The sequence below is a fragment of the Lycorma delicatula genome, chromosome 11 (assembly GCF_047948215.1).
Source record: "Lycorma delicatula isolate Av1 chromosome 11, ASM4794821v1, whole genome shotgun sequence".
NCBI lineage: Eukaryota > Metazoa > Arthropoda > Insecta > Hemiptera > Fulgoridae > Lycorma > Lycorma delicatula.
The window spans coordinates 38,075,255-38,102,822 of NC_134465.1; the positions used below are offsets into that span (position 1 = coordinate 38,075,255).

Here is a 27,568-nt window from a genome sequence, read left to right on the forward strand (position 1 = left end):
TCAAAAAGCGTGCGCGTATCTGAATCGGACCTGTTTATTTACTATATCGTCATCGTGTGTTTTAGATCGTTTCTTATATAAAGCAAAGGTTTTAGAAAGTATTATCTGCTGACACAGCTGTTTCCCGAGTTTTTGGAAAACATTTAAATTCCGCAGATAGCAAAAAGATTCCGTTTTCAATTTTGGCAACCTCTGTAAAGCGTTTGGTTTAGTTTCGCATTTTTTACGGATGAAAAAACTTAGGAGTTGCGGTATCGGAGGAGCCGTTAGTAACGACTAAAGTCATTCCTTACCGCCCGTAAATAAATAGTTGAAATTCCATTTCTTGAAAGTACACGTGTAAAATTTAGGTCTTCGTTTCAAGATGTAGAACGTGTAATTTCTCAGGAAACTGTTCTCGATTCGCGCCGTTCATTGTAATCCTCTTTGCAGACGATACAACCCTATCTACATTTAAGAATAACTATTTAAAAGGAATTCTACGATGCCCGTTTAAAACATTATTCATCGAATGGATTGTAACCGACTAATTTTAATTACGAATAAAATCGTCGCGTCTTGCCGTTTAGGCAGACGTAATATTGCTGATCTCGTGGATGGATTTCACTTTATCGATAACGATAGTATTTCTGCTGTCCAGAAAGGGAAATTTCTGGGTGTTTTATTAAATGACAAGTCTGATCATCAAATTTATTTCTTTTGCGACAAAATAACATTTGTTTTGAGATGCGCCTTAATAAAACGCTAAGATTTTTCATTGATTTAAAAAAAAAAATACAATTAACAAATTTTCTTTTACGGGAACAATATTATTCTGTCGATGAATTTATAAATAACACTAATTAAAAACAAAACAAAAACTCACTTTATTTGCATCATGTTCAACGTACCCGTAAATATGTGGTGGTCAAAATAATTTTCAATAGCGGCTTCGAATTGAATTTTTTATATTTACCTTAACATTATAGAGTTCAGTGTTTGTATTTAAATAATTAGTGTAGACTTTAACCATATTTATTTTTTTATATTTATAATTTATCTTATATTGGCTTTAGCTATTTAATGTAATTTTATGTTTAGATCAGAATAGATTTATATTAAGTAACGTTCAAGTGTGTTTAGTTGCGGTATTCCTATGCGTTCGTATAGAATATCAAGGTCGATATGAATGGATTTGCCTCTGCGAGACTGTTAACGAATCTTGCTCCGTGTTGATATGAACGGCTTTTAAATGTTCTTTCATTTTATTTTGAAACGCGTCCATTTTGACCGATGTAGAAGATTTTGAGGATAGAAAAATTTAGTTCGAATAGGCACATTATATTCGCTCGGCGATTGTGTTCTGCGCATAATGATTTGTTTTGTTTTGTGAAGGCTACGTTGTATTTAGAACTGTTAAATTTGTGAGCTGCTTTGTTTAAGTACGAGTATGTTAATCTGAGGTAATTTAAATTTTGTTTGTCTTTTTTTATTTCTTTTAAGAAGAAGTGTGTAAACGCGGTTGCCGTGCATCGAATTATTACTTTTTGCATTTGTACAAATGAAAATGAAACGGTCCGAACATGTTTTTGCGTAAAATACTGTAAAACTCGTACCTTAGATCAAATCGCGTATATATTGTAAACTTTCTACGATTTCTGTTAGAATTTGAAAGGAACTGTTTTCTTCCGCGTCCGCACAGAAATATTTACGTAAAACTTTACCGTCGTCGCTTAAACGTTTACCGAATGTAAATTATAAGGCCTCGTTTTCAACAGTTTACGCAAAAATTTTCACAGGGTCGGTTATAGAATCTGTAATTCTAAACCTGCGATCCGGTCGATTGCTTAGACCGCATCGATGTACGGCACGTACACAGTAGGCTTGTTCTAACAGGAAAGATCTTCCCTGTCGAACCAAGAAAGTTTTTTCTTTTTACACAGACATCTTATGGTTTTTGACTGCTTTTCTAGTCGTAGATGGATTATCTTGCCGGTCGTCGTCTATCTAATTTTGTTCTGAAATGTCACCGCAACGACGTTTGTTTCGGCTAATTCGAGTTAAGCTTTCTCCGCAGGAGTAGCAGTCATCTATCCGGACAGGAAATACGACACGATGATTAATATCAACGACAACAAAAGCAGTTTTACCGATTGAAAAACATTTCTTGTAAAACCCTATCAATTACTATTGTCTTTACAAATAAAAGTTAAATTTCTTTTCGTTTGTAATCAGCCTGTAATTCGTTCGCGTGCGACGATCTTTGAAAAGTAACGTTTTATATAACGTACAGGAGTAATCCGCAGCTGGTCGGAGGAGATAGTAACAGGAAAAAGACCCGCCGTTCTTTTCTAATTAAAAAAGATTATTCCGTTTTCAAAAATCAGGAAAATCTAATTAAAATAAATTTGCATAGAGAAATATTAAAATGTTAAGAATAAAATTATTAACATAAATTTGGTAAAAAAAAACCCGGAATCAATTATAATATATAACAACGTAAAATCTGATAGCTCTCGGGCAAATTTATTTGAAATGAAAACTGTCTAGATTAAATATACGAGTAAAAAAAAACGGCTACCAGTTTAAATGATTAATCTCAAAACGATTAATTTTTTTTTATACGTTATTGTTATCTTTTTTCCTCCATTTTAATAGTCCGGAAATTAATATGTGCGCGCGCGTGTGTATGCAAGATTCTGATCAATTAATTTATTCATCGTCAGTCCTTCTTTGTTAAAAATCAACACTTTTCTACTTAATAATACTGCTTTTATTATAATGGATATAGATATGTATGTATATCCCGCGGTTAGTTAATTAACACGAGTTTTGACTGAATAATCTGTTAAGTCAAATAGTTTATTTGGCGATACGCTACAGAAAACTACGTGCCACAGGTTAGTTTTTTCTCTTGGCTATTTTTTTACCGTATAATATTTTATTCTTACGCTTAAGTCTTTATAAATAAATATTAATACTGTATTTACAAATGTTTTTAATATTAAAAACCGGTAGTTAGAATATAATTAAAGATAGATAACCGCCACAAAATATGTTATAATAATAAATAATATACGATAATAACACGAATCGATAATTCTTTTCTTTTTTTCTGTAGCAATTTAAATGTCAAACTATAAATAATATTTTCATATGTAGCCGAGCAATGTTTTTACCTTCCTTTGTAACATATTTTATTTTTTAATTTATCTCGGGTGCCATAACTCCTGTTAACACAACCGTTCTCGTCATAAATATTTTTTAAAAATGTTTTTACGTAGCGGTAGACATTTCTTTAATCGATAAACACCTTAAATCTTGAATTTTTTTTTCTTTGTACGGCCATCGGATAAGAACGAATCGTTTTGCTATAGCGACTCAACCCGAACAGCTACATTAAGAAAATTCCTTTAAATTTGTTTTTTTTTCCATTTATAGTATTAGTGTTACGCAAAAGTCAACCGACAGCTAACCGTTGCGTTTTTGAAAACTTCTTATTTTAAAAAATTATTCGTATGCTTGATCGCGTTTACTTGTAAAATAGCGATACGGTTAGTGAATTTCAAAAAGAAGTTAAGCGACAAATCGAATGAAAATATTTTATTCTTATTAATAAAATGTTAAAAAAAAAAGAATGAAATTCCTCCCTCAATTGTTAACAATTTAATATTATTTTCTACAAGTTGTTTTAGAAAATAATCAGTTTTTATAAATAGTTATTTTATCTTTTTTTTTTAAATATGCCACTTTTTTAATATCATTATTTTAGTTAACCTAAACGAATCGTATTGCAATCACGCTGTTGGTTGTAAGAAATATTTTAGTACTGTTTGGTTTCAATCTAATCGGTGTAGCTAAAAATAGTTTGTTTTTTGCAAATTATTCATTAACTTATTAAATTTTCAAGATAAAAATTGGTCAAACATTAATGAAAAAAATAGACTGTTTATTTTGAGAATTACTTTTAGGTATTTAGTATTAGTAGAATTAGATAAAATAGTTTCATTTTTTTCTTTTTATAAATAAGTTTAATTTTTATGTTTGCGTAGCGCTTTTGTTTTAATGTATACAGTGTGTTTGTATTCGTTTTTATAATAATTGTTTTTAAAAATAAAAATGTCATATTTTAACATGTTTCTTTCAAGCAGATCTTGATTTAAAACATTTTATTATACGTTATGTCTGTTATTACGTTTCTACAGCTGCACTGATTTTTGCCTTTTTTTTTTTTTAAATAAGTTCCACGATTTAAATTTTTCGATGACAATACTATTTTATTTTTATTTTTTGCTTTTTTGCCGCAGCGTTTAATATACAATCGATTCCGTTTTAGCAGAACCGTGAGTAAATTTGAATACGAAAATAATAACTTGTAGGTTTCCATTGAAATTTCTCGAAGAACTGTGTACATATAAGCATCTTGTACGGTATACATAAGTATATAATAAACATAAATAAGTATTTACAAAGATGAGTACGAGGAAGGACTATAAAGTTCAGAACATAAAAAGCAAAAAATTGCCTTTTCAATCGCACAAAGAATAACTAAACAAACATAGAAACAGTGAAACAAATCGAACAACCGAAAACGAAATGAAGAATTTTAACGATGCACAACACCGTAGGGTATCCGATTTACCTCAAATTTCGGAGAACTTACAGTTTTTTTGTTTTTTTTTGCTATTGTACCAGGAGGAGACCGGACCGCTTTTTAAGTTTAACTCAGTCCCCACCCTGCAAGAGGTCACCACCTCTGCAACAAACAGCCACCCGGAATAATTTTCGGCCACACAATGGCAAATAGTTGTTCAGTACAAATTTCATATACTGAACAATGTTATGTTCCGCAAAAGAACGAGAAGCAGAAAATTTAATCAAATGACAACACGCTTAAGTCGAATCCATCAGTTTATATAGAGAGCCCCTAAGATTCACAAGTAAACATGCAGGGGGACGAACAGGGTTCAGATAACCTCTACTCACCCTTGTCCACCTCCCTACCACGAACAATGGTCTCCAACATGGCAGTTACGGCTTTCCACGCAGCCTCCGACTCGAGCATCTTGGTAATCACGCTTTCAGCCACCATCTCCCCAAACACTTCGACTACTGAGCGTCGTACATCATACCAACGCCCATACCAGAACACCACGTGTTGCGTGAAGTCGAAGACTGCATAATACCTACATCGAGGGGAAGCTCTTTTCCCAATCCTATGGAGGTAAGCGCCAAAGCACCCGTGGCTACTCAGAAACTGAGTGACTTCGAACAACAGGTTTCCGGACTTCCTCCCTATCCAGATCTTGATGTCTGGGATGAGGGATCTCGTCCATCCACAGATATACAGATCTAATACAGTCGCTTTAGGCGCATAACGTCCTCGCTGTTATCCAGGAGGTTAATCGCGAGCCGGTTTACATGTTTGTTCGGTCTCATTTTGTATCTTGTACCGAATCGCCGTATCTCCTCTCGAACAGTCGGCGATCTCACATAATCGTGTATTTCAATGTTTTTCGCAAACCACTGCGCTTCTGTTATATTTCTCAATGTTTTTTTTTTTCTGAAAACGCTGTACGACTTCGATGTTACTCTCGCTTGTCGTTTCTCGTAGTCGGATTCCGTATGTCCTAATTGCTTTCAGAACCGAGAAGGTATATTGCTTACTCGGCTGTTTTTTTTTTTTATGTCCAGCAGACCTTTGATAAGGTCTACTGGCTTTCTAAAGTAATAAATTTATTAAATAAACTAAATTTACTTAAATCTTTAACATATTTTTATTTTTTGTTAATTTTCACTGATATAGGGTACAAAAATTAAATATATTTCATTAAAGGCTACTTTCACGAAAAGTACAAAAGATGTCGATTCCTTATCGCATAACTAGCTCTTACGAACGTAATTTTTCTCAGCGAAAGCTGTGCAGGAATATACCAAAGCTCTAAATTCCCGGCTTTTTTACCCTTGGCCGACCGATATCTTCTATCCGCAGAACGGGAAAGACCGACAGAATAACTAAGATCTGTGTTCGAAATCGTTTTTTAACCATTAGATCTATTTAATAACTTACTGACAAAAAAGATTGGTGGTGCTATTTCCTTTAAGATTTTTCAACCGAAGGTAATTTTAAGAAAACTATAAGAATAGATTAATTAAAATGAATTCGATCTTTTTTTATTAGACAAATTGAACTTGTTTATGCTTAATTTGGTATCGACTTCAAAATCGAAGTTTAAATAACTGAACTATTATATTTTTTTTTTTACTTTTTAGAATGTTTTTTCCTAGAAAAAGGTTCTAGGTTTTGTAAATTTATTACAACCTTACAGTAGTTAAAATAAGTAAATATTTTGTTCTGATCTATACATAAGAATAAATTACATAGATTACAACCGTTATATTGCTTTTGGGTATTGTACATTCGAGCAGATATGATTCTGTTTAATTGTAAAACCGTATTAATTGTCATAGGATCATATTACAGTCGTCTTTTCAATTTAAATTATTTTTTTTTATTATGTCGATTCACAGCACAAAAATATTAGTTTTTTTTTTTTATACCTGATTGATTATTATATTATATATATGTCAGTAGCTTGATCGTAAATCTCATCGGCAACCCCGATTTCAACCGCAAATTTTCTGCATATCCAATATAAGTGGGCGTTCCCTTATAGCTTTGAAGATCGAATTATTTCTTATTTGTTTTTTTTTTTATGGTGGCGTACAACTCGCTCGACTTATTTTTTAAAAACAGCTTGTTTTAATCGACTAGTGTTAAAGTAGTTACGTTCCTCTTTACAGAAAGAGAAAATATTTATGCAAAATTACAAATAGAATAAGATCTCGTGACAGCGTTTTAGGTGCGGAGCGATATTCGTCACGCATATTATAGTTCAGTGTCTGTTGTCGTGGGAGCGACCTACGTGTGCGCTTGTAACTAACAATTTCGTTTTTGCACCGAACAAAACAATAATGTAAAAAGCGATGCGCGTGGGTGAGATAAATGTAATACGATACCCTACAGTGTTATTCGTCCTCGTCTAAAAAGAAAAAGGATTCGGTTTATAAATACGGTTTAGATTTTGTTTAATAACCGGTTCCATACGATAGTTAATTTCTTATAAACGACTAAGTTTTTTGTGTTTCTCCCCAATTACTGTTTTGGAATTCAAAATTTTGATTTTCTTCCGTTAACATCGTAATTTTTTTTTTTAATCCGAAGCATCTTCGTAATAGAGTAACCTTTCCTAAAATTCATTTGCAGTGACCGCTAGGAGTTTTCGATGTAATTTATTTCAATATTAAATCATCACAACGAATCGACTAAAAGCGATCTACACGAAGCGATAATAAATATGAAAATCCGTATTTTGACCGTTAAAATATTTGTAGTTATGTCGGAATTAGACGAATTAAAATTTTTTAAATATTACAAAATCGAACTGAAAAAAGCAGACTTATAAAGCAATCTATATTTATCTAGCCGCAATCAAATCAGCCCGAGCTAACAGTAGAAGGATGAGATAGAATATATCGCCAAATCGATCTCGCCTGACGATCACCGGAATATTTTTTTACATTCTTATAAAGCTTGTCGCAAATCACAATAAGATTGTCTTTCAAGCGTATCTATAGAGACAATACATTTTCCGTGGGGAGGGGGAGGGTTCAGTCGCTTCATAGCTGTCGTAGTGTGTTTGTTACTATGTTGTACGAGTTTGCTTCCGTGTGAGTGTATTGTATTAGTTTTGTGAAAACATCGTATTGTGTTTTGTTTATGAGAATTATCGGCGACGTTACAATTTTTTTTAATTTTTACATTTTCTGTTGTTAACGGATTCGGTTTTTTAATAGGTTTAGTGGGGTGTACAAGAAAAAAATTGTGGGGTGGATGGCGTAAACCTATTCGATAGCTAAATAAGAGGTCATGTTTAATTCAAACTTATTGTGATTTGCAACAAGCTTTACAAAATTTTATAAAGATTTATCTCGTCGAAGAGCAGTCGGACCGATAAAAAGTTTTTATATAATTTAATTCTGGGTTCGAATCCAGGTCTTTTTATTACTCTTAGCTTCTTTTTACTAAATAATTTAATGTTCGTTTGATAAAATGACTTTCACAAAATGTTAAAAACCAATGGTAAATAGCTTAAAGCCTATAAAAAAATAATTAATTATATCCTATTTATTTAAGCCTTTTATTTGTAATAAAATTTATTTTTTAATCTTATTTTCTACTACGGAAAAAGAACAGTCGAGATGATAGGATTAACTAAAACGTGACCACTAATCGCTGAAGTGTAAGAACATATTTTATTCTCTGTTCGAGCTGATTGTAAGTAAATTATTGTCTGCAGAGTATTTAGTTTTCGTTTCATATTTTATAAATACGACTATTATTATCGCTTAATTAGAATTTTTTGTTTGTTTTTTCGATGATGATAATCGTTTAATAATTAAAATTCACATTCACTTTATAATGTTTACTTTTCTACTGAAGTTTTTATTTTAGTGAATTCCTAAGGTAATTAGCACATCTCATTTCAGTTATATTTAGTCTAATTTAAAATTTATGTGTTCATTTTACAATAGTTTTTGTATCTTATAAAAAAAAATACTACTTACCTATGTTAGAATCTTCTATATCTATCTTATTAAGATAGAATCTTCTATCTTTTATTTATTTTGCAGTTTCCGTAAAGTTATTTAACAAAGAAAGTTATTCAATAAATTAAACGTACATTTTTACTTCCTTGTACGAAGTAAAAGAAGTATTGTGATCGCGAAAGATTTTAGTATTCAGATTTCAATGGAAATATCCATTTTGACTATCCCTGAATCCATTTTGACTAGTTTCGGCATGACGTCTTTACGTACGTACGTACGTATCTCGTATAATTACAAAACGATTAGCCGTAAAATGTTGAAATTTTAGGTTTAGGACTGTTGTAACATCTAGTTGTCCACCTTTCCTTTTGATTGCAATAGACTTGACCAAAAGTGTCCAAAAGAGCCCATATTCCCAAAAAATTGGATTTTGGACTTTCTCTTAACTGAGTGCTAAGCTCTCATTGAGAGCTTTACAACAATATACAATAAGTAGTAGTTATTTTCATTGGTTCCAGAGTTATAGCCAAATAACATTTTGATTAATGAAATATTTGAATCTTGCAAGGGGAAGGCACATCGGTTCGAATCCGACTTCATATACATATATTTTTTTCTTCTATACAGAAGAATTGAGAGAGTGGAAGAAGTGTTAGGAGAAGACCAATTTGGTTTCAGGAAAAGTATAGGGAGAAGGGAAGCAATTTTAGGCCTCAGATTAATAGTAGAAGGAAGATTATAGAAAAACAAACCAACATACTTGGCGTTTATAGACCTAGAAAAGGAATTCGATAACGTAGACTGGAATAAAATATTCAGCATTTTTAAAAAATTAGGGTTCAAATACAGAGATAGAAGAACAATTGGTAACATGTACAGGAACAAACAGCAACAGTAATAATTGAAGAACATAAGAAAGAAGCTGTAATAAGAAAGGGAGTCCGACAAGAATGTTCTCTATCCCAGTTACTTTTTAATCTTTACATGGAACTAGCAGTTAATGTTGTTTTAGAACAATTTAGATTTGGAGTAACAGTACAAGGTGAAAAGATAAAGATGCTACGATTTGCTGATGATATAGTAATTCTAGCCGAGAATAAAAAGGATTTAGAAGAAACAATGAACGGCATAGATGAAGTCCTACGCAAGAACTATCGCATGAAAATAAACAAGAACAAAACAAAAGTAATGAAATGTAGTAGAAATAACAAAGATGGACCACTGAATGTGAAAATAGGAGGAGAAAAGATTATGGAGGTAGAAGAATTTTGTTATTTGGGAAGTAGAATTACTAAAGACTAAAACTAAATTACTAGAAACGAACCTTCAGTCAGAAATATAATTTGTTTACATCAAAAATTAATTTAAATGCCAGGAAAAAATTTTTGAAAGTATATGTTTGGAGTGTCGCTTTATATGGAAGTGAAGGTTGGACAATCGGAGTATCTGAGAAGAAAAGATTAGAAGCTTTTGAAATATGGTGCTATAGGAGAATGTTAAAAATCAGATGGGTGGATAAAATGACAAATGAAGAGGTATTGCGGCAAATAGATGAAGAAAGAAACATTTGGAAAAATATAGTTAAAAGAAGAGACAGACTTGTAGGCAACATACTAAGGCATCCTGGAATAGTCGCTTTAATATTGGAAGGACAGGTAGAAGGAAAAAATTGTGTAGGGAGGCCACGTTTGGAATATGTAAAAACAAATTGTTAGGGATGTAGGATGTAGAGGGTATACTGAAATGAAACGACTAGCACTAGATAGGGAATCTTGGAGAGCTGCATCAAACCAGTCAAATGACTGAAGACAAAAAAAAAAGTTTTTTTACTTTTTTTTTTAAATTTAAATATATTGATTTATTAATAATTATTAACTCCTGATTGTAAAAAGGAAAAAAATACAATATTTTATAATTCAATAATACGAGTAACAATAATAAAAAATATCAGGAGTTATTATTAGTGAAATAAAATTTGATTTACTTTTAATTTTAATTCAAAAATTCTGACAGAGGTTAATAATTATTAATAAATCAATATATTTAAATCAGAAAAAAGTTAAAAAAAAAAAATATGTATTTGAAGTCGGATTTGAATCGATGTGTCCGTGGTAACGAATCCGACCGCACACCTCACCACATAACTACTTCAGCGACGTGAAACAACATAAAACTAAGTGTAAACTAACATAAACTGCTGATGCGGACACCACAAAAATGTGTTGTCCACCTCAATGCAATTGTGTAACTGTCCATTTTATTAAAGATTACGAGAATCGTATCTCACTTTCAAATAAAATAAGTTTAAATGAAGTGCAGCAAAAGTGTGTATATGTAATTTAATAGGCATTCAAGGATGTCATGTGGTGTTTACATCAGATTTTTATTTTCAATGTAGTTTATATATATATATTAGCGCAAGCGGGCTTATGTGTATTAGAAAATGAAACGGATTACATTATAATTATATTAATTAATTATTTTTTTTATTTTATTTATTCAGCTATTACTGTTAGACAACATCGATCTCGCACCTAGCCGAAATCGACTTTTGTACAGTGATTTATAACATCGGTAAAACGATATCAAGATGACATTTTAAATTTATTGAATGAATGACGGACCAGATATCAGTGGTCATTTACATGTCAAACAAACCAAAACCACTACCGCCGCCATCTAAGCGACAACGTCAGCGGGAATTACCGAAACTGCTTGAGCCGCGACTGGTAAAATTACAATTATCGAAAAAACAAAGTTCAAATAAAATCGAAAACCCTTCGTCACCGATACGTAAATTTCGATGTAGCGAAAGTGTTCGTAACTGTAAAAGTTATCGTGAACCGCCGACGTCGAAATCTAGAAGACCCTCGGATACGAGCGACGTTTTCACAGCGCTCGAGGATCGACTCCCGCCACCCGACGAACATTTTATCATATCGAACGCGTCGGCGGACGGCAACCGCAATTATAATAGCAGTTGTAATACAATATATTCCAGTTGTGACAGTGATTGTGATGCTAAGTGCAAATATTTATCCGAGCCGAATAATTTGCCTAGGCTGTATGAAGAAGGTAAGTCGCAAAGTTTTGCTTTTATTATTTATTTTTCTTTGTTTGTTTGTTATACGGGCATCGACTTCCAAGGTAATTAGCCCTGGTCATATTTTTTAAAAGAGGTTTAGATCACCATCAGGATGGTCATTTGTAAGGGTGTAAAGAGCCCCGATTTTAAAATAAAAAAAAATATAAATGAAAAAAACGACTCCGCAATACCAACATCTCCTTTCTGTCTCCCTTATTTTATTTAAGTAGACCTGGGGCAACCAGGACCGCCGTTAAGCAGCACATCAGTCGCCCTAGGATGCCATGGCAGATGTCACCCCCCTATAAATAGTCCCGTAGGACGTAACCCATTGGGATTCCCCCCCCCCCGCGTCATAAGAGCAATCTGCCTCCTGTTCAGGATTCTGGAACTTAGAGATCAAGGGAAAAATTGATCACTCACAAGCGGCGAGTCAATGGGGCCAGAGCCGCATTGTCGGACCGTATGGTAGTTCCTAGATGCGGTTGCTTTGTTCAACCGGCTTCCGTAGTTTACTTAAGGTAAAGACCCTTACCGCATCGCCGTGGGAAGTTAACCCTGAGTATGGCTGACCACCATCCAATTATTATGGCTCCAAGCGCTATAAAATGGTGGACAGGTACTTGTTGGCATTCAGCGACCTAGGCGTGGCAGCGAATTGCTGTTTAGAAGAAATAAATTTTATTATGGATGTCATATATATATTTTAGTAGTTGATGGGGTGCGCCTACCCATTTTAGCAAATATATGACAAGTGAGCGGTTGGGACAAGTAAGCCGATGGTGTATGGCATCACACTTAGTCCGCTCACGCTGATAGGTAAGCTCTAGGAGCTATTTAGGACACTGGTCGCTAAACTGTTTCGAGGTTCAGTAGCCGTTTGTGGCACAGAAATTCGCTCTTGTGTTTTAGGAGGACCGAATGGGGTGATAGCAGGAGAAATGCCAAGCAAACTAAACCTGTTCAGGACGGCCAAAGAACACCTCGACTGATAGGCTGCCTTTCCCGGTCCTAACCTACTTGGTTCCAGACACTTTTGCATACGAGCCCAGGCATCCTAGGCAACAGGGTTACCTCCCGTTCCTATACGTGCCACGCTTCAAGACTACCATTGTATACATAGAAGCTACTCTCTTAGAGATTCTTTAACACAGCTTGAATTTACTTACAGACGTTTTAATAGTCCACTGGCGTGTAGATAACCCACCACTTTTTCTTCATTTCCATTTGCCAAATCAGCAGCAATATTATATTTTAGTCCGTACTTCTTTTTGAGGTCCTGATATATAGTACACTTATCCATTAAATGCTTGACAGTAAGTGCTTTATTACAAACACCGCACATCGGTCTTTCTTCGCCGGTTAACAAATATGAATTTGTTATTCCCGTGTGACCTATTTTAATTCTGGTCACAGCCACTTGTTCTCGGCGAGTCAGTTTTACATCGCTCTTTCATTTATATGGAGAGTTTTAACCAAGTTTAGTTTTGCATTTAATCTTCTCCAATCAGTACTCCACCTGTTTCTTATTGTATTAGTTAGACGATTTTTAACATCTGTCACTCGTACAGGAATTCTATCTAATTTATCACAGACTGTCACCTTTCTGGCAGTTTCGTCCGCAGTTTCATTCTCTGCAATACCAGCATGCCCTGGAGTCCATACAAACACACATCGCTGTCCTCGTTGATTTAAAACGTACTAAATGGTCCTTATTGCTTGCAATAAGGACGTCCTTAATGTTCTTGTTCCGAATTACAGTAAGTGCATTTGAGAGTCGGAACATATTAGCACTCTTTCTTCGCAGTAGTGTTCCGAATAGCGAAAAGCTTGCTGTGTGGCAATAAGTTCTGGCGTATAAACACTGGACATATCTGGTAGTTTCTAAAAATGGGCTTTCCATTTACATATATGGAGCATCCAACGCCATGTTCGGTTTTAGAACCATCAGTATACATTTTAATGTATTCTTTGTAACTACTGACGGTTGATAAAATTTCCTATTTGATAATTACTGCTGACTTATTCTTTATTTCTTCCCGAGAGAGATCCAGTCTTGTGTTTACCGCTGGTAAAGATGGCATACCGCGCTCTTTAACCAGCAAGAAATACCTTCTCTTGTAAAAATTGCTAATGTATCTGGTAAAGCAATTTCATATTTTCTTGTCAATTCGTGATATCTTATTCCGGCTGGTCTGAGATAGGTAGCACGATGTTCATATAATGCAACCAAAGGATGACTGTTAAAAATTTTGTTATTTATATGGGTAGGAAAGGCATATTTATATTTGCTGCATATCTTAGCAAATATATAGTTCTCGACCCACATTATTTTTAAGATCAAAAACATATGAAACCATCACTTTTGCTCTACAATTGTGTCCTAAATATACGCTTTTTTAGTATTAAATCGTGGTGAATTTATTCAGTAACCGTCATACGAAAAAATTACTTCACCATTTGCTCGAAGGTATCAAGGGAAACCGTAGTAAATACCTTCATCCGAGGAACACCATAATACACTCGATTTGTTATAAAACAAAAAATTGATGCGATTGGAGTCCACTTTAATTATTCATTAAAATTTAAATAAATGAAATAATGTTGAGATAAATACGCGAAGATAATAAAAAATAACTACAAAATAGATCACAGTTTCGAAGGCGTGAATAAAAATAATTTGAGCACATATTTATGTACACACGTTGTACGGGATGCAGAATATTTAAGAACCTTTTTTATAAGCAGTATTATTTTTAAATAGACGAAAATTGCTTTGTTGTCTTGTTCGATAGAGGTGTTTTTATTTATTTATTTTTTTTTTTTTAAGAAAAGTGTCTTTTGTTTTAGCAAATATTCGGCATTCATAAATATTTTTATTTTCTATTATTAATTTGTACGATGCAATCTGTTGAATTCGAGTACCCCACGGCCCTGAGAGAGGAGGACGTTACGTATGACATGTAAATGAGGTTTAGGCTCATTCAGGCCGACCGTTCCTAGATCTACGATTAATCGGACCCCGACCACCGATTTCGCCGGTAACCGCTATCTAAAATTCAAATTTTACTTACTTTTGTTAGGATTTGAAGGTGAGAACCTTCGACTTTGAAAATCAGTTTTCGAACAGCGTGTTGATTTTCCAGAACAATTTTATTATTAAACGGACTAGGTGGATAAACACAAAATAAATTAACATTTTTCATTTTCTAAATATCGTCAGCATTAATCATATTTTTTTCACTCCAAACATTGCTTTGATATTTTTATTCTGAAAACTCATTCTGACCTTTTGAGGGAACTCCAAGAAGTGATATTATATTTCAGACGGGATTTGTAGCTAATTAATATAAGTTGTAGCCGATTAATTTTAATTTTATATAAGTACATTAAAATACTTTCATGTAGAATGTAATTGTATTATATAAAAAAAGATGGCCATAATCGATCTTTTCCTTCTGCCTTAATGAAGGAATGGAGAATAGCAAGTACCGAATAAAATTAGACAACTTTTTCTACTGATGATACAGCACCTTATGAATTGGTTTTATTAATTTACATGTTACTTCGGGCTAAAAATTAGAAAGTTAAAAAATAAGTGAAATAAAAATAACTGTAAAACGTGTTGTAGTGTCATATACACGCACACACACGCGCGCGCACACACACACACACAGAGAGAGAGGGAGCGAGAGAGAGAGAGAGAGAGAGAGAGAACAAAAATTCCATATTTCTGTTTATGAATAATTCGTTAACGTACAGTGATTAATAACTCAATTTCGATTTTTCATAAATGCTTTCTTTCATACAAGGGTCGATCGATGATTGTTTGCATTCTGATGTATGTAACTTCATTAACGCCACATGTTACACGTCCCAGTGAATATGCACACTAGTAAAATAAATTGTTTGTGAATAAATCTATTTATAGATCGTGTTATCGACAGAGAAAGTGGCGGTCAGCAGCGACGTCGTAGCTAGCTAAGCTTAATGTTATCAATGAAGAAAACGGATTTTTTAACTTATAAATAAATACCAAGCCTGAACAGGATTCGAACCCAGCACCTTCCGGATGAAAAACAGAGACGCTACCGCCCCGCCACGGAGATGTTCGCTTTGACCTTTAAAAATCGTTTCGTGTCGTTCGGCTTCCGACCTTTAACACAACTTAAAGGAAAATAAAAAAATAGAAAATTTTGTATCGCCTGATCTTCGGTGAATGTGTAAGGCAAATATTAGAAACAAAATATTCTATTAAAATATATTGACAAAAAATATTAACTATAATAGTAAAATGAAACAACAATTTATAATTAACTTACATTTGACGTTATAAATGGATCCAGATAATACCTTTTATCTTTAAATAAAAAAACTTCCCATGCCGGGAATCGAACCCGGGCCTCCTGGGTGAAAGCCAGGTATCCTAGCCACTAGACCACATGGGATGCGGTGTTGCCAACGGCAAAATTTACTACATGAATCTATTACTATTATAGTTCCACTACAAAATATTTTAATATTTTCAATTTATTCGAATTCGATAAATTGGACGACGTCCGAATATAAATTACGTAAGCATAAAGCGTATTTTTTTGAGTCAATTCAAATGAGATTCCGTCACATTTTTTAAGAATCTTCCGCCAGTTCTTAAGTAATATTAAGTTCAAGTGGACCTTTGTTCATTACGGAACCCTTTTTTTAAAGGGTTTTTGCCAAAAACTGGAATTATTATTACCGACCGACCGTAGTTTACTATTCGACAAATAATAAATTTTTATTTTTATCTAATTATTACCAATATATAAGAGTTTTTTTTTAAACGTTACATTATTTTTCTATTATTTCTAGAAGTAAATATTTTAATAAAACAAAAATGTAATTTAGAACAAAAAATTGTCTATCATTTTTTCGTATAAATATTATTAAAGAGTTTGTAATAAATAACTTAATATATAATAGATTAATAATAGTTTGCTTTTTATAATGCAGAATGTACTTTTTTTAAATGTATTATTATTAATAATAATGATAGAAATTATTGTTAATTATTTCCTAATTTAATTAATGAAGGAACAAAAACAAGCACAACATTTTTCAGATTGCATAATTTTTGCGATATACTCGAACAATTTCAGCTACATCTCAGTTTTTATTGACCGATTTCAACAAATGAGGTGTCATTTTGTTCATAATAAAAGGTTTAACATTTTACCTTGTGGTACGTAATTCGATAAAATTAATATTAAAGGAGCTATTAGTGATTAAAAACGTTAAATGAACGCGATTTTGGAATTTTCAAAGGTAAAATTTTAAAACTTATTTATTTCGCAGAAGTTGTGCACGTCAAAAAATTTCATTAAAATAACAAATTCATTCTCAAGACATAAATTTTTATTGAAGTACAAATGGCAGACAGATGGAATATGAAGAAGAAATAGACGCCAATTAATTTTTGAATGTTTTTATTTTGTTGCCCTGAATCAGTCCCTTAAGTTTGGCTGACATTTTCCGGGACACCCTGCATTTGTTTAATAATAATGTTCTAATTTGTTCATAAAACTTGTATTATGAGTGTACTGAATTCGACTGATCAATAATTTGAATTTTCAAATTTCAAGAAATATGTCATTAGAAAAAAAAACATCCGGATTGGACCCAGTTCTTGATGTTTATTAGGCGAACCTCGGTGCACACATACAAAATATACAAACAGATATTCTGATTTCTATCTGCAGGCATATAACGTTAATTATATCGTTCAATTTGTATACGAGAAAGTAAAAATGAAAACGTAAAACATTATTAATCGAGTGAATTTTTATTTATTTATTACTACGCTCTATCGTGATGGAAGGAGTGTTCGCCGGAACATGACCGAAAAAACAACGGTGTATGAACTGAGACTAAGATTTGTTCGTTAATTTAATTTAAATAATAAAACTGTTCGCACACCGGTATGCGGCGACTCTTGTCATTAATTTAGAAAGCGATTAAATTTAATTAAGATGTATGTAATTTTTTTCCAAGAATTGTTATAACGACAAGGTTGCAAAGTGTAATCGTTTTTTTACCATGACTTTCTATTTTTGTTTTCTTTTATTAATAAATCAAATTCGTATTAAATTTTTAACCGAATAAGTAAAAACTGAGCTTATATCAATAATTGTATAAGTTATAAGTCTTTAAAAACTTATAAAACCGAAGTAAAAATTTAAAATAATTTTTTCAAAATTTGTAACTTTGGTTTTTAGAAGTGGACACCAAATTGAAAACAAGTACCGACATTTTATTAACACTTAATTTCTTAAGATCGAAATTAAATATAATTTTTTTACTTTCTCGGATAAATATCAATATATTGGTAAATCGATCGAAAAATCATCTACTGGGTTTTTGACAAATCTCTAAGTTTCATACCCTGAGGGAGTCCAGAAGACCAAAAGAAAACACAATTATCTTCCAGGTGTATGTCCTGTTGCATTTCAGTATCTTCAGAATCGATTATTATTATATATATGTCCCATTCATACATACACACACACACACACACACACACACACACACACACACACACACATATATATATATATATAGGACATTTATCTTTTATTTTGAGTGAGTGAGGTAATTTGCGAATTTTTAATTTATGACGTTTTACTTAAGCGGTTTAGAAACAAATGTAACGCTTAGGTAGTACATAAACTTTCAACTAAAAAATATTGCAAACTTTTATCCTCAACCCGGAAAATTGCCAGTATACAATTTTCTTTTTTAATTTCTCATCTGGAAATATGAATACGTTTAAAATAATCACGTAGGAATAATCTTAGTACAATCGTCTACCATATATGTTTGTAAATGTTTTTGATCTTCCACTGCAAACACGTAATTCTCAAATATTTTGTGACGAATTTAAACAAAGTTTTAAAACTTCTTAAATTGATTAGTACCTGTACTGTTCTATACCCAGCATACTACAGTATATGATACTATATAATTGTATAGTTAATATAATTATAAAGTATATATAATTATTATATAATTGTTTCAGAATAATGAACTGTAAGCTTCATTGTAAAGATAAAAGTTCGTAAAAAATTCACCCCTTCCGCTTAGAAATATCATTTAATATATTTAATTTTTTTCACTTTCAATATAAAACTTAAACTTTGAAGTGCGCGGTCAACTGTCTTGGAAAGAAGAGCGCGTGTGCAGGGGCGTAGGTGGACTACAAGTTCCTCATCATCTACCGGCTAGCGTCGCGCTCACCGATATTATTCACAGCATGTGGCAACTTAAAATATTTACATATAATATATTTACATGAAATTTTGTGGTAATAAAACGTGTATGTACAGTAGAAAAATTACAATGTTAATACAGGTTTTTTTATACAGATTTGCAACCGTATTAATAAATAATTCACAGTCTTTGTAGATATCGTCGATGTTTGTGTTATTTTAATTTACACAATTATAAGTATATATATCCCTATTTATGATAAAAAGAAAGTTGTACATCGACTTGTAAAAAAGAAATTTTTTGTTTATAAATTATAGGTTACTTCTTCGCTATTAAAATCAATTTTTTTTATTTTAGGATACATATTAAAAAAATACCTGTAGCAAATGTAATATTAGCCTACTTTAACTAATGATCGTCTACCAAAACTATTATTATTTTGTTTAGAAGCTGCTTAAATTTTTTTTCAATAAATACAGTTATTTGGTTGTTTACATTATTTTTTTCATTTATTGGGAATTAGAAAGATATTTTACAAATTCCTGTGTATTGTGAAACAAAATATACTCGTAAAAAGTAGGAATAAAAACAAAGAATTTCGGTTGCTAAAATGTAATATTGCAGCAAAATGTTAAACAAATAAATATTTTCTTTAAATTAATATAACATACATGATATAATTAGATGTAGGAAATATGAATCAAGAATAAAAATGATTGTAAATAGAGAGAGAGACAGACAGAAAGAAATTGTTATCTTTAGTTTTACTATACGTAATTAATTATTAGATGCCGGCCTCCGTAGCGCGAGTGGTAGCGTCTCGGCCTTTAATCCGAAGGTCCCGGATTCGAATCCCGGTCAGGAATGGCATTTTTACACGCTATAAAATTATAATTCATCTCATCCTCTGAAGCAATACTAACGGTGGTACTGGAGATTAAAAAAAAAAAATTATTAGATGAAATAATAATAGCGCTTCAATAATGTGTAGCTGCTATTTTAATTATAATGAATAGATGGGGAAATTATTTTATAGAGTACGGTACTGGAACTGCATGGTGCTTAAAAATTTCTTATATACACAAATTTAAATCTTGTAACCTGTGAGAAATTTAGTTTTGCAAACAATAGGAATCATCCAATATAATTATTATACGATCGTTACTCTGTTCATTTTTATATTTCTGTCGAGAATAACGGGTTTTAAATAAAAAAAGAACTAGTTTTTAAGTTTCAGTTTTACTGAAAAAATAATAAGAATTCTACCGCCATCCGTGAAAAATTCCGTGCGAGATTTCATAATTTTGCATTATCGATATAAAATTTTAAAATGCTGGAGGTTTCGGAGTTGCTTTATGTTCCTGTGGGCTTAGAATCAGTTACGCTTTTAAAAAAATGAACGATTTGTTGAGACATCGGTAAAGAGCGATTAAAAATCGACTGAAAAGGCTTCTGTTAGGCTGTAAATATCCACAACAAATTTACCGAATATTCTAAAAAGACCGACGTTGTGATTTCAGGTGAAATTATCGAGTCAATTTTGACCGAAGGATGGAATTTTGAGAAGTATTTATTCGTTGAGAAGCCGATTCTCCGTTATATTAGCTAATAAACCGTCATAATTGTGTTTATCGGTGTGATAAAAATCCTCGCTAAGTATGGGGAAGGAATTAAATATCTGGAGTTGTGTTCACTGCAGGTCGACAAAAGAAGAAGTATCGGAAACCTTTTTCTTCATACTATGTCACAAACGCATACGAACAGAGGGGCGACATTTTAAACTGTTCCTCTAATATCTATTACACGTGTAAGAACTGTTTTCTAGTTGGTAATATTATATACAGTTTTAAGATCGTTTCTTGAAATATTATCTTCTGGTAATCTGACGGTTTGACAACTTTTGAAACTGTAGAGATTTCAAAACGAATCGTTTTGAAATCTCTCGGTTTTTGTTATATATATTATGTTATATATAACATAAGCTGCACAGTTGTTGGATAATTTTGAACTTAGCCTCAAGGTTGGTTATGATTTACGGAATGTAGATTAGTAAATGTAAATGAAGGGATTCATAGTATTCTATGTAAAACAGTTATTCACAGAAAAATCCGAACACGATATTTTATGCAATAGAACGAAACAAATCGATTCACAAAAAATAAATTAATATTGGAATATTTTCTTTTAAATTTTGTAACCGACTTATATTCCTTCAGTTTCATTTTTTATCTTATTTGTCATTCCTTAATTTATTAAAACCAAATAACTGGTGAATTTTATTTAGTCCGTCAAGATATTCATTCTGTTTGTGTGATATGTGCGTTTCCGCAAAGTAAATGAATGCGCATAACTTTCTTCAATTCAGCTGAAGATAATGTGTGTTAAGATATATACATAAACAGCGGAGGATGAATGTAGAAACCAACGTAATAAATTATATTTCATAATACAGTGTTAGGGAAGGGGGATAAGAAATTATTATAAATAATTCTGTTTATAATAATTTCTTAATTCTTATTAACAAAATGTGGACGGGATTGAATGTAAGGTGCCTTTAAAAACTAGGTTATAAAAAATTATACTAGCGACTAGTTAGCGTAAGAATTTACTGAATATACAGGCCGTGCAACCAATCTCGATACTCGGTGCTGCGGCAGCGACAACCGCAATTCGAATCATTCTACTATCCTTTTAGAATAACATTTACTTCATTTCCTAACAGCGAACAGGCTTCGTAAGATGAATTGTAGTGTTAGTAATGGATCGCAACCACAATTTTTTTGAAATTTTAATCACCTCAATGTATAGCTAATATTTCGAACATTATTACACATTTTAATTTAATTTAATTGTATATATATATATTATATATATAATAAAGTTATATGAAATTTAATCGGTTCACTGAGAAATTTTTAATTAATATCCGACTATTTTCTGTGGAAAAAATGTTATGTATTTTTCAAAATGGTAAACGTGACAAGAATTATAGAAGCGCTTAGGAGAAGCTGGAAATTGTACTACAGTAGGGCTACACATAAAATGGGGTACAACAAGCAAATCAAAATGTATACCTTCATTGAGTGCCGGTGTTCCATTTTATTTTCAAATAGATATTCATAAGTTAATGCAAGATAAAGATTATAATACACTAAATAATGGAATCGGAAATTATAGGAGAAACTAATTATTATTTTTAAATGTTAGAACAAAATAAAACTATTTTAATTAAAGAGGCTGAAAGCCATCCACTCAGCAAGAAATATTATTATTTCCGAGATTACTGTCAGAATCATCATCGTATTTACTACAGTCACTTTCACGATGTTTTAGTAAAGATAAATGGAATAATAAATAATTCCACATTACTGTTAATAAAGTGCTCTTGTCGCTCGTATTCAGCTTCTGTTTCCTAATTCTATAGCATTTCTTAACTTTTTAGCAATAGACCTTTCGACATTTTTCAAAATGAAATTTTTGAGTCTGTCTCACCACACACACACTTGTCAAAGTCATGTAGTGCCATTGCAGACATTTCACGAGATTTGTATTTTATTGGAGTAGAGAAAGAAGTCCCTGCCGGATTTTCGGCTAATTTTTCTAGCGACCGCTTTTTCTCTTTTCTCACTCTTTGGACTCAGGATCGCTGCACCCTACACCCAGCTGCAAGTCTTTCTTTACATTTTTTAATGCGAATCGGGTGTTTATCTTCATTTTCCGATTTCTAAAATCGATTACCTTCTTGTTTCTTAAACTGATATGTACTGTTTATTATTTCCCGGGCCTGCCGTTTTAATTTTTGGTGTTTTACGGTTCACTCGTAATTATAAAACACTAAAAATATACAACCGATTATAAAATACGATTACTTTTCTAAATCAAAAAACTCGTATAAAAAGAAACGGATTTCCATAAATACTCTTATAGAACGAGTAGTTAATCGGGATTATACTGAAGCATTCAATAACGTAGGCCTCCGGGTAATAATTTATTTTTACATCAGTCTGGCTGTATTTGAAAATTATAAACGCATAGCAAACAATTTTTTTTTTGTCTTCAGTCTTTTGACTGGTTAGATGCAGCTCTCCAAGATTCCCTATCTAGTGCTAGTCGTTTCATTTCGGTATACCCCCTACATCCTACATCCCCAACAATTTGTTTTACATATTCCAAACGTTGCCTGCCTACACAATTTTTTCCTTCTACCTGTCCCTCCAATATTAAAGCGACCATTCCATGATGCCTTAGTATGTGGCCTATAAGTCTGTCTCTTCTTTTAACTATATTTTTCCAAATGGTTCTTTCTTCATCTATTAGCCGCAACACCTCTTCATTTATCATTTTATCCATCCATCTGATTTTTAACATTCTTCTATAGCACCACATTTCAAAAGTTTCTAATCTTTTCTTCTCAGATACTCCGATCGTCCAAGTTTCATTTTCATATAAAGCGACAGTATAGAAATATATACTTTCAAAAAACTTTTCCTGACGTTTAAATTAATTTTTGATGTAAACAAATTATATTTCTGACTGAAGGCTCGTTTCGCCTATGCTATTCGGCATTTTATATCGGTCCTGCTTCGTCCAGCTTTAGTAATTCTACTTCCCAAATAACAAAATTCTTTTACCTCCATAATCTTTTCTCCTCCTATTTTCACATTCAGTAGTCCATCTTTGTTATTTCTACTAAATTTTATTACTTTCGTTTTGTTCTTGTTTATTTTCATGAGGTAGTTCTTGCGTTGGACTTCATCCATGCCGTTCATTGTTTCTTCTAAATCCATTTTACTCTCGGCTAGAATTACTATATCATCAGCAAATCGTAGCATCTTTATCTTTTCACCTTTTACTGTTACTTCGAATCTAAATTGTTCTTTAACATCATTAACTGCTAGTTCCATGTAAAGATTAAAAAGTAACGGAGACAGGGAACACCCTTGTCGGACTCCCTTTATTATTACGGCTTCTTTCTTATGTTCTTCAATTGTTACTGTTGCTGTTTGGTTCCTGTACATGTTAGCAATTGTTCTTCTATCTCTGTATTTGAACCCTAATTTTTTTTAAAATGCTGAACATTTTATTCCAGTCTACGTTATCGAAAGCCTTTTCTAGGTCTATAAACGCGAAGTATGTTGGTTTGTTTTTCTTTAATCTTCCTTCTACTATTAATCTGAGGCCTAAAATTGCTTCCCTTGTCCCTATACTTTTCCTGAAACCAAATAGGTCTTCTCCTAACACTTTTCCACTCTCCTCTCAATTCTTCTGTATAGAATTCTAGTTAAGATTTTTGATGCATGACTAGTTAAACTAAAAACAATATAGCTTTATATTGCTTCTCGACATGATTCTAAGAAGGGCGACTCGCTTCCTCAATTATAATACTTGACTGGTCCGTGTTTATTCTTACGATAAATAAAATCACGATAGATTATAACTATGTTTATATATGTAAGACGACTATAATATTAGTTAATTTAACATTTAGCGTTACTCTGCGGTTGTAATTATAATTGTTGTTGAGAATAGGCTTACATTTTTATAACATAAAAAATATACCGTAACATTTCTTTTTATGCCGTAATACTTAATCATTTATAAAGTAATTAGAAAATAGTTAAAAATTATCCACAATAACATCCGGTAACATAAAATAATAAGTTGTATTTTATAAGAAAGTTGTATTTGCTTCGGCGCGTGAAAACTAAATTGTTTTCACTTCGCATAACAGGTACCGTAATATCCGTCGTAATCCGAGCTTCAAGGTTCTTTCTTTATAATATGTAGCTAGGTGCAAAATGCTATCGCAAAACAATTTTTTTACCACCGTCCAATTAAGAAATATTTGTTACTATAGAAACAAATGCTCGAAAAACAATGCTCGTCTACCTACACAGAGAGCAGAATAATTACGCCATTCGCCCGGTTTGATGCGTTTTCTCCGATCCTTTCCGTTTTGTACGTACCTTTCTATCTTATCATACGTAATTTGCGTTTTACGTCGTAATAATATATATATAGCTATTTTATTGAAATATGTTTTTATCTCTACACGCCTTTTTAAATAATGTCGTATGCCATAATACAAAGGAATGCCATAATATAAAGCGAATTCTTTCTGAGAAATCGCTCTTATTACTTTTTTATGGATTCTGTCCCGTATTTCTCTCTTCTCCAAATTTCGTTTCATTTCAGAATTTTAAGCGAAAGTATAAATTGAAACCTACAGCGACTGAACCATATTTCATTTAAATTACACTATTCAAAGATTGAAAATGGAAATAATTGTAAAGTAAGGTTTTATTGTCAGATTGATCTACAAATGGTGTATCTCTAATATTATTCTACAAAAATATCGATACATCATCCTCAAAAGCATAAAAGAAATCATTTTCTTAGAAATAATTATTTTAAAAACGTTAATTTCAGTTAAAAAAAAAAAAATCTCAATTGTACAAATTTTAATTTCCTGTAATTTTAAATGTCATCAGTTTTGTAAATAAATTCAAGAAGATTACTTTAAATAGTAGAATTTTTAAGTGTTAAAAATAAATTTTTCGGTAAAAGTTATTAAAGTAATTTTCTTCATAAAGCTTGCTTCTCGTAAAATACCTATTTATAACATTAAGCAGGGCAGCGCTGAAAGTTAATTAAATATGTTTAATAGGAAAATATTCATTTTAGATAATTTGAAACGATTATTAGTAAAAGAATTATAAATTAAATAATTTGTTTTAAATAACTACTTTTTTATAAGTTTAAAAAATGTTTTATTCTCTTTACTTTCACGTCAATAAACTATTACACTAAAAACTTATAAAACAGGTTATTATATTATTGATTAATCACATTATATACAAATTAATTATCCATCGTTCGGAAGAGGGAGGTGATGTACCGAGTTCAGATAAGGCGAAGGCGGAGGCATCGCTTGTCGGGGCGGTTGGAGAGACGGTCAGTTGACGGAGGGTAGATGGATTCGTAGACTGATCTCAGAACTTCAGAGATGGCTGAAGGCAAGCACGGATCTAGGATACGAGTTGACCCGTTTCCTATCCGGTCGCGATCGTTTCAAAGCGTACCTGTACACACGGGCATCAAGACCCTCCGCCGATCGCGATTACTGCGGACGGGAGAACACAGTACAACACAATTTGGCATCCTTTTTTTTCCTATTACCCTGGATCGGACATACAATGAAGTAAAACTTAGCCCAGGGGAGTGTCCTTCAAACTCAAACGAGCCTCCAATTCGGGTCGCCGATTGGGATTGGATTTTTTGTGATACAACGCCTGCCTCAAATCGTCAGGGAGGGGTTAACCAGGCCCGACTATGTCTATCTTGGGCCGCCCCCCAAGGACCGGGACTCGGTCTTTACATTTTCTTGTCTGCCTCTAACTACTAGGGAGGGGGAGCCAGGCTCGATTATGTGGTTCCCGGGCCCCACCCTGCAACCGGAACTCGGTTTTTTGATTCCCCAGCCTACAGATCCTAGGAGTCCCCGGTTGATCATTGGAGCCGACACACCCCAGCATGCCGGTCCTCCTAGCCGGGGCTGTTTGCCCTACACTAAACTAAAATCCCCTTGGACGTCCTTCGTCATCTTTTTCCCCTTAAAATCGTCCTCGCCAAACCGTCGACGGCTCTCCAGTTTGCCGTTGAAGTCAGCATATAATCTTCTAGTTCTTCTGATGTTAGGTCAGCGACTCCCGCCCTGACCCAAGAGTTTGGCCATTTCTGGCAATGGAACACGGTGTACTCTACTGAGTCTTGCTCGTGACAGTACGTACACGTTGGGAATTCCCTTCTGCCTATTCTATACAGGTACCCCTCAAAATTATCATGTCCAGACATGGCCTGCGTCAGATGGTAATTTAATTCACCATGTTACCACCTAGCGATCCTTTTCCCCAGGTCAGGGATAAGTCTTCCGATCCAGCTTGCTTTAACAGTAGCTATCCAGCTCTCACTCCATCGTCGGTAATCCCAGAAAGAACACACGCAGCGTTGTATAAAAGTGCCCTATAACCCGTAACAACTCCTAGTAATGCTCTCCGGTTGACTCTACGAACCCTGTCGAGATTTCGTTGGATTTTAATTGTCCTGCCCCAGCAGGAACTGGATAGAGAAGAATTGAAGCTACGGCCGACATGATTACTCTTCGATTGGCCGAGCCAGGAGCAGCCCGCGAAGACATAAGCCTATTTAAGGAATTTACTGATTTTTCCACCTTATTACAGACTTCTGTAACGTGTTCACCAAATTTTCATACTCTATTATTACGCCAAGATATTTGACCTTACCCCAGATGCAACATCTGGTTACCAATTCTCAGTTCTATTGGCGTCTCCCAGTTAGGACTATTAATTCACATTTGTTAATCGCCAGTTTAGCCCATGTGTTTGCGCCCACTCGAAAATTAAAGATAGTGCATAATTTCCCCTTGCCTGTATTTTCTCTTCTGTCCTTTCGCTGATAAGGACCGCAAGGTCATCGGCGTATGCAATTGTCTCCGTCAGTGCCGGCAGACGGAGGTTCAATACGCCGTCATAAACCACGTTCCAAAGCAGGGGCCCCAGCACCGACCCCTGCGGAACACCTTCAAACAGTTAAAATCGGTAGCCGCCTTGTTATGTATCATCCGTGGCC

General features: G+C 33.1%; 1 protein-coding gene and 1 non-coding gene across 2 annotated transcripts in view; one reads left to right on the forward strand and one right to left on the reverse strand.

Moving 5' to 3' along the window:
• Positions 1-27,568, forward strand: part of LOC142332507 (uncharacterized) — a 175,812-nt gene that overhangs the window by 122,786 nt on the left and 25,458 nt on the right. The gene's annotated exons all lie outside the window — the stretch shown is intronic.
• On the reverse strand, positions 16,051-16,122 carry TRNAE-UUC (transfer RNA glutamic acid (anticodon UUC)). The gene has a single exon. It is a non-coding gene; the product is annotated as a tRNA-Glu (tRNA).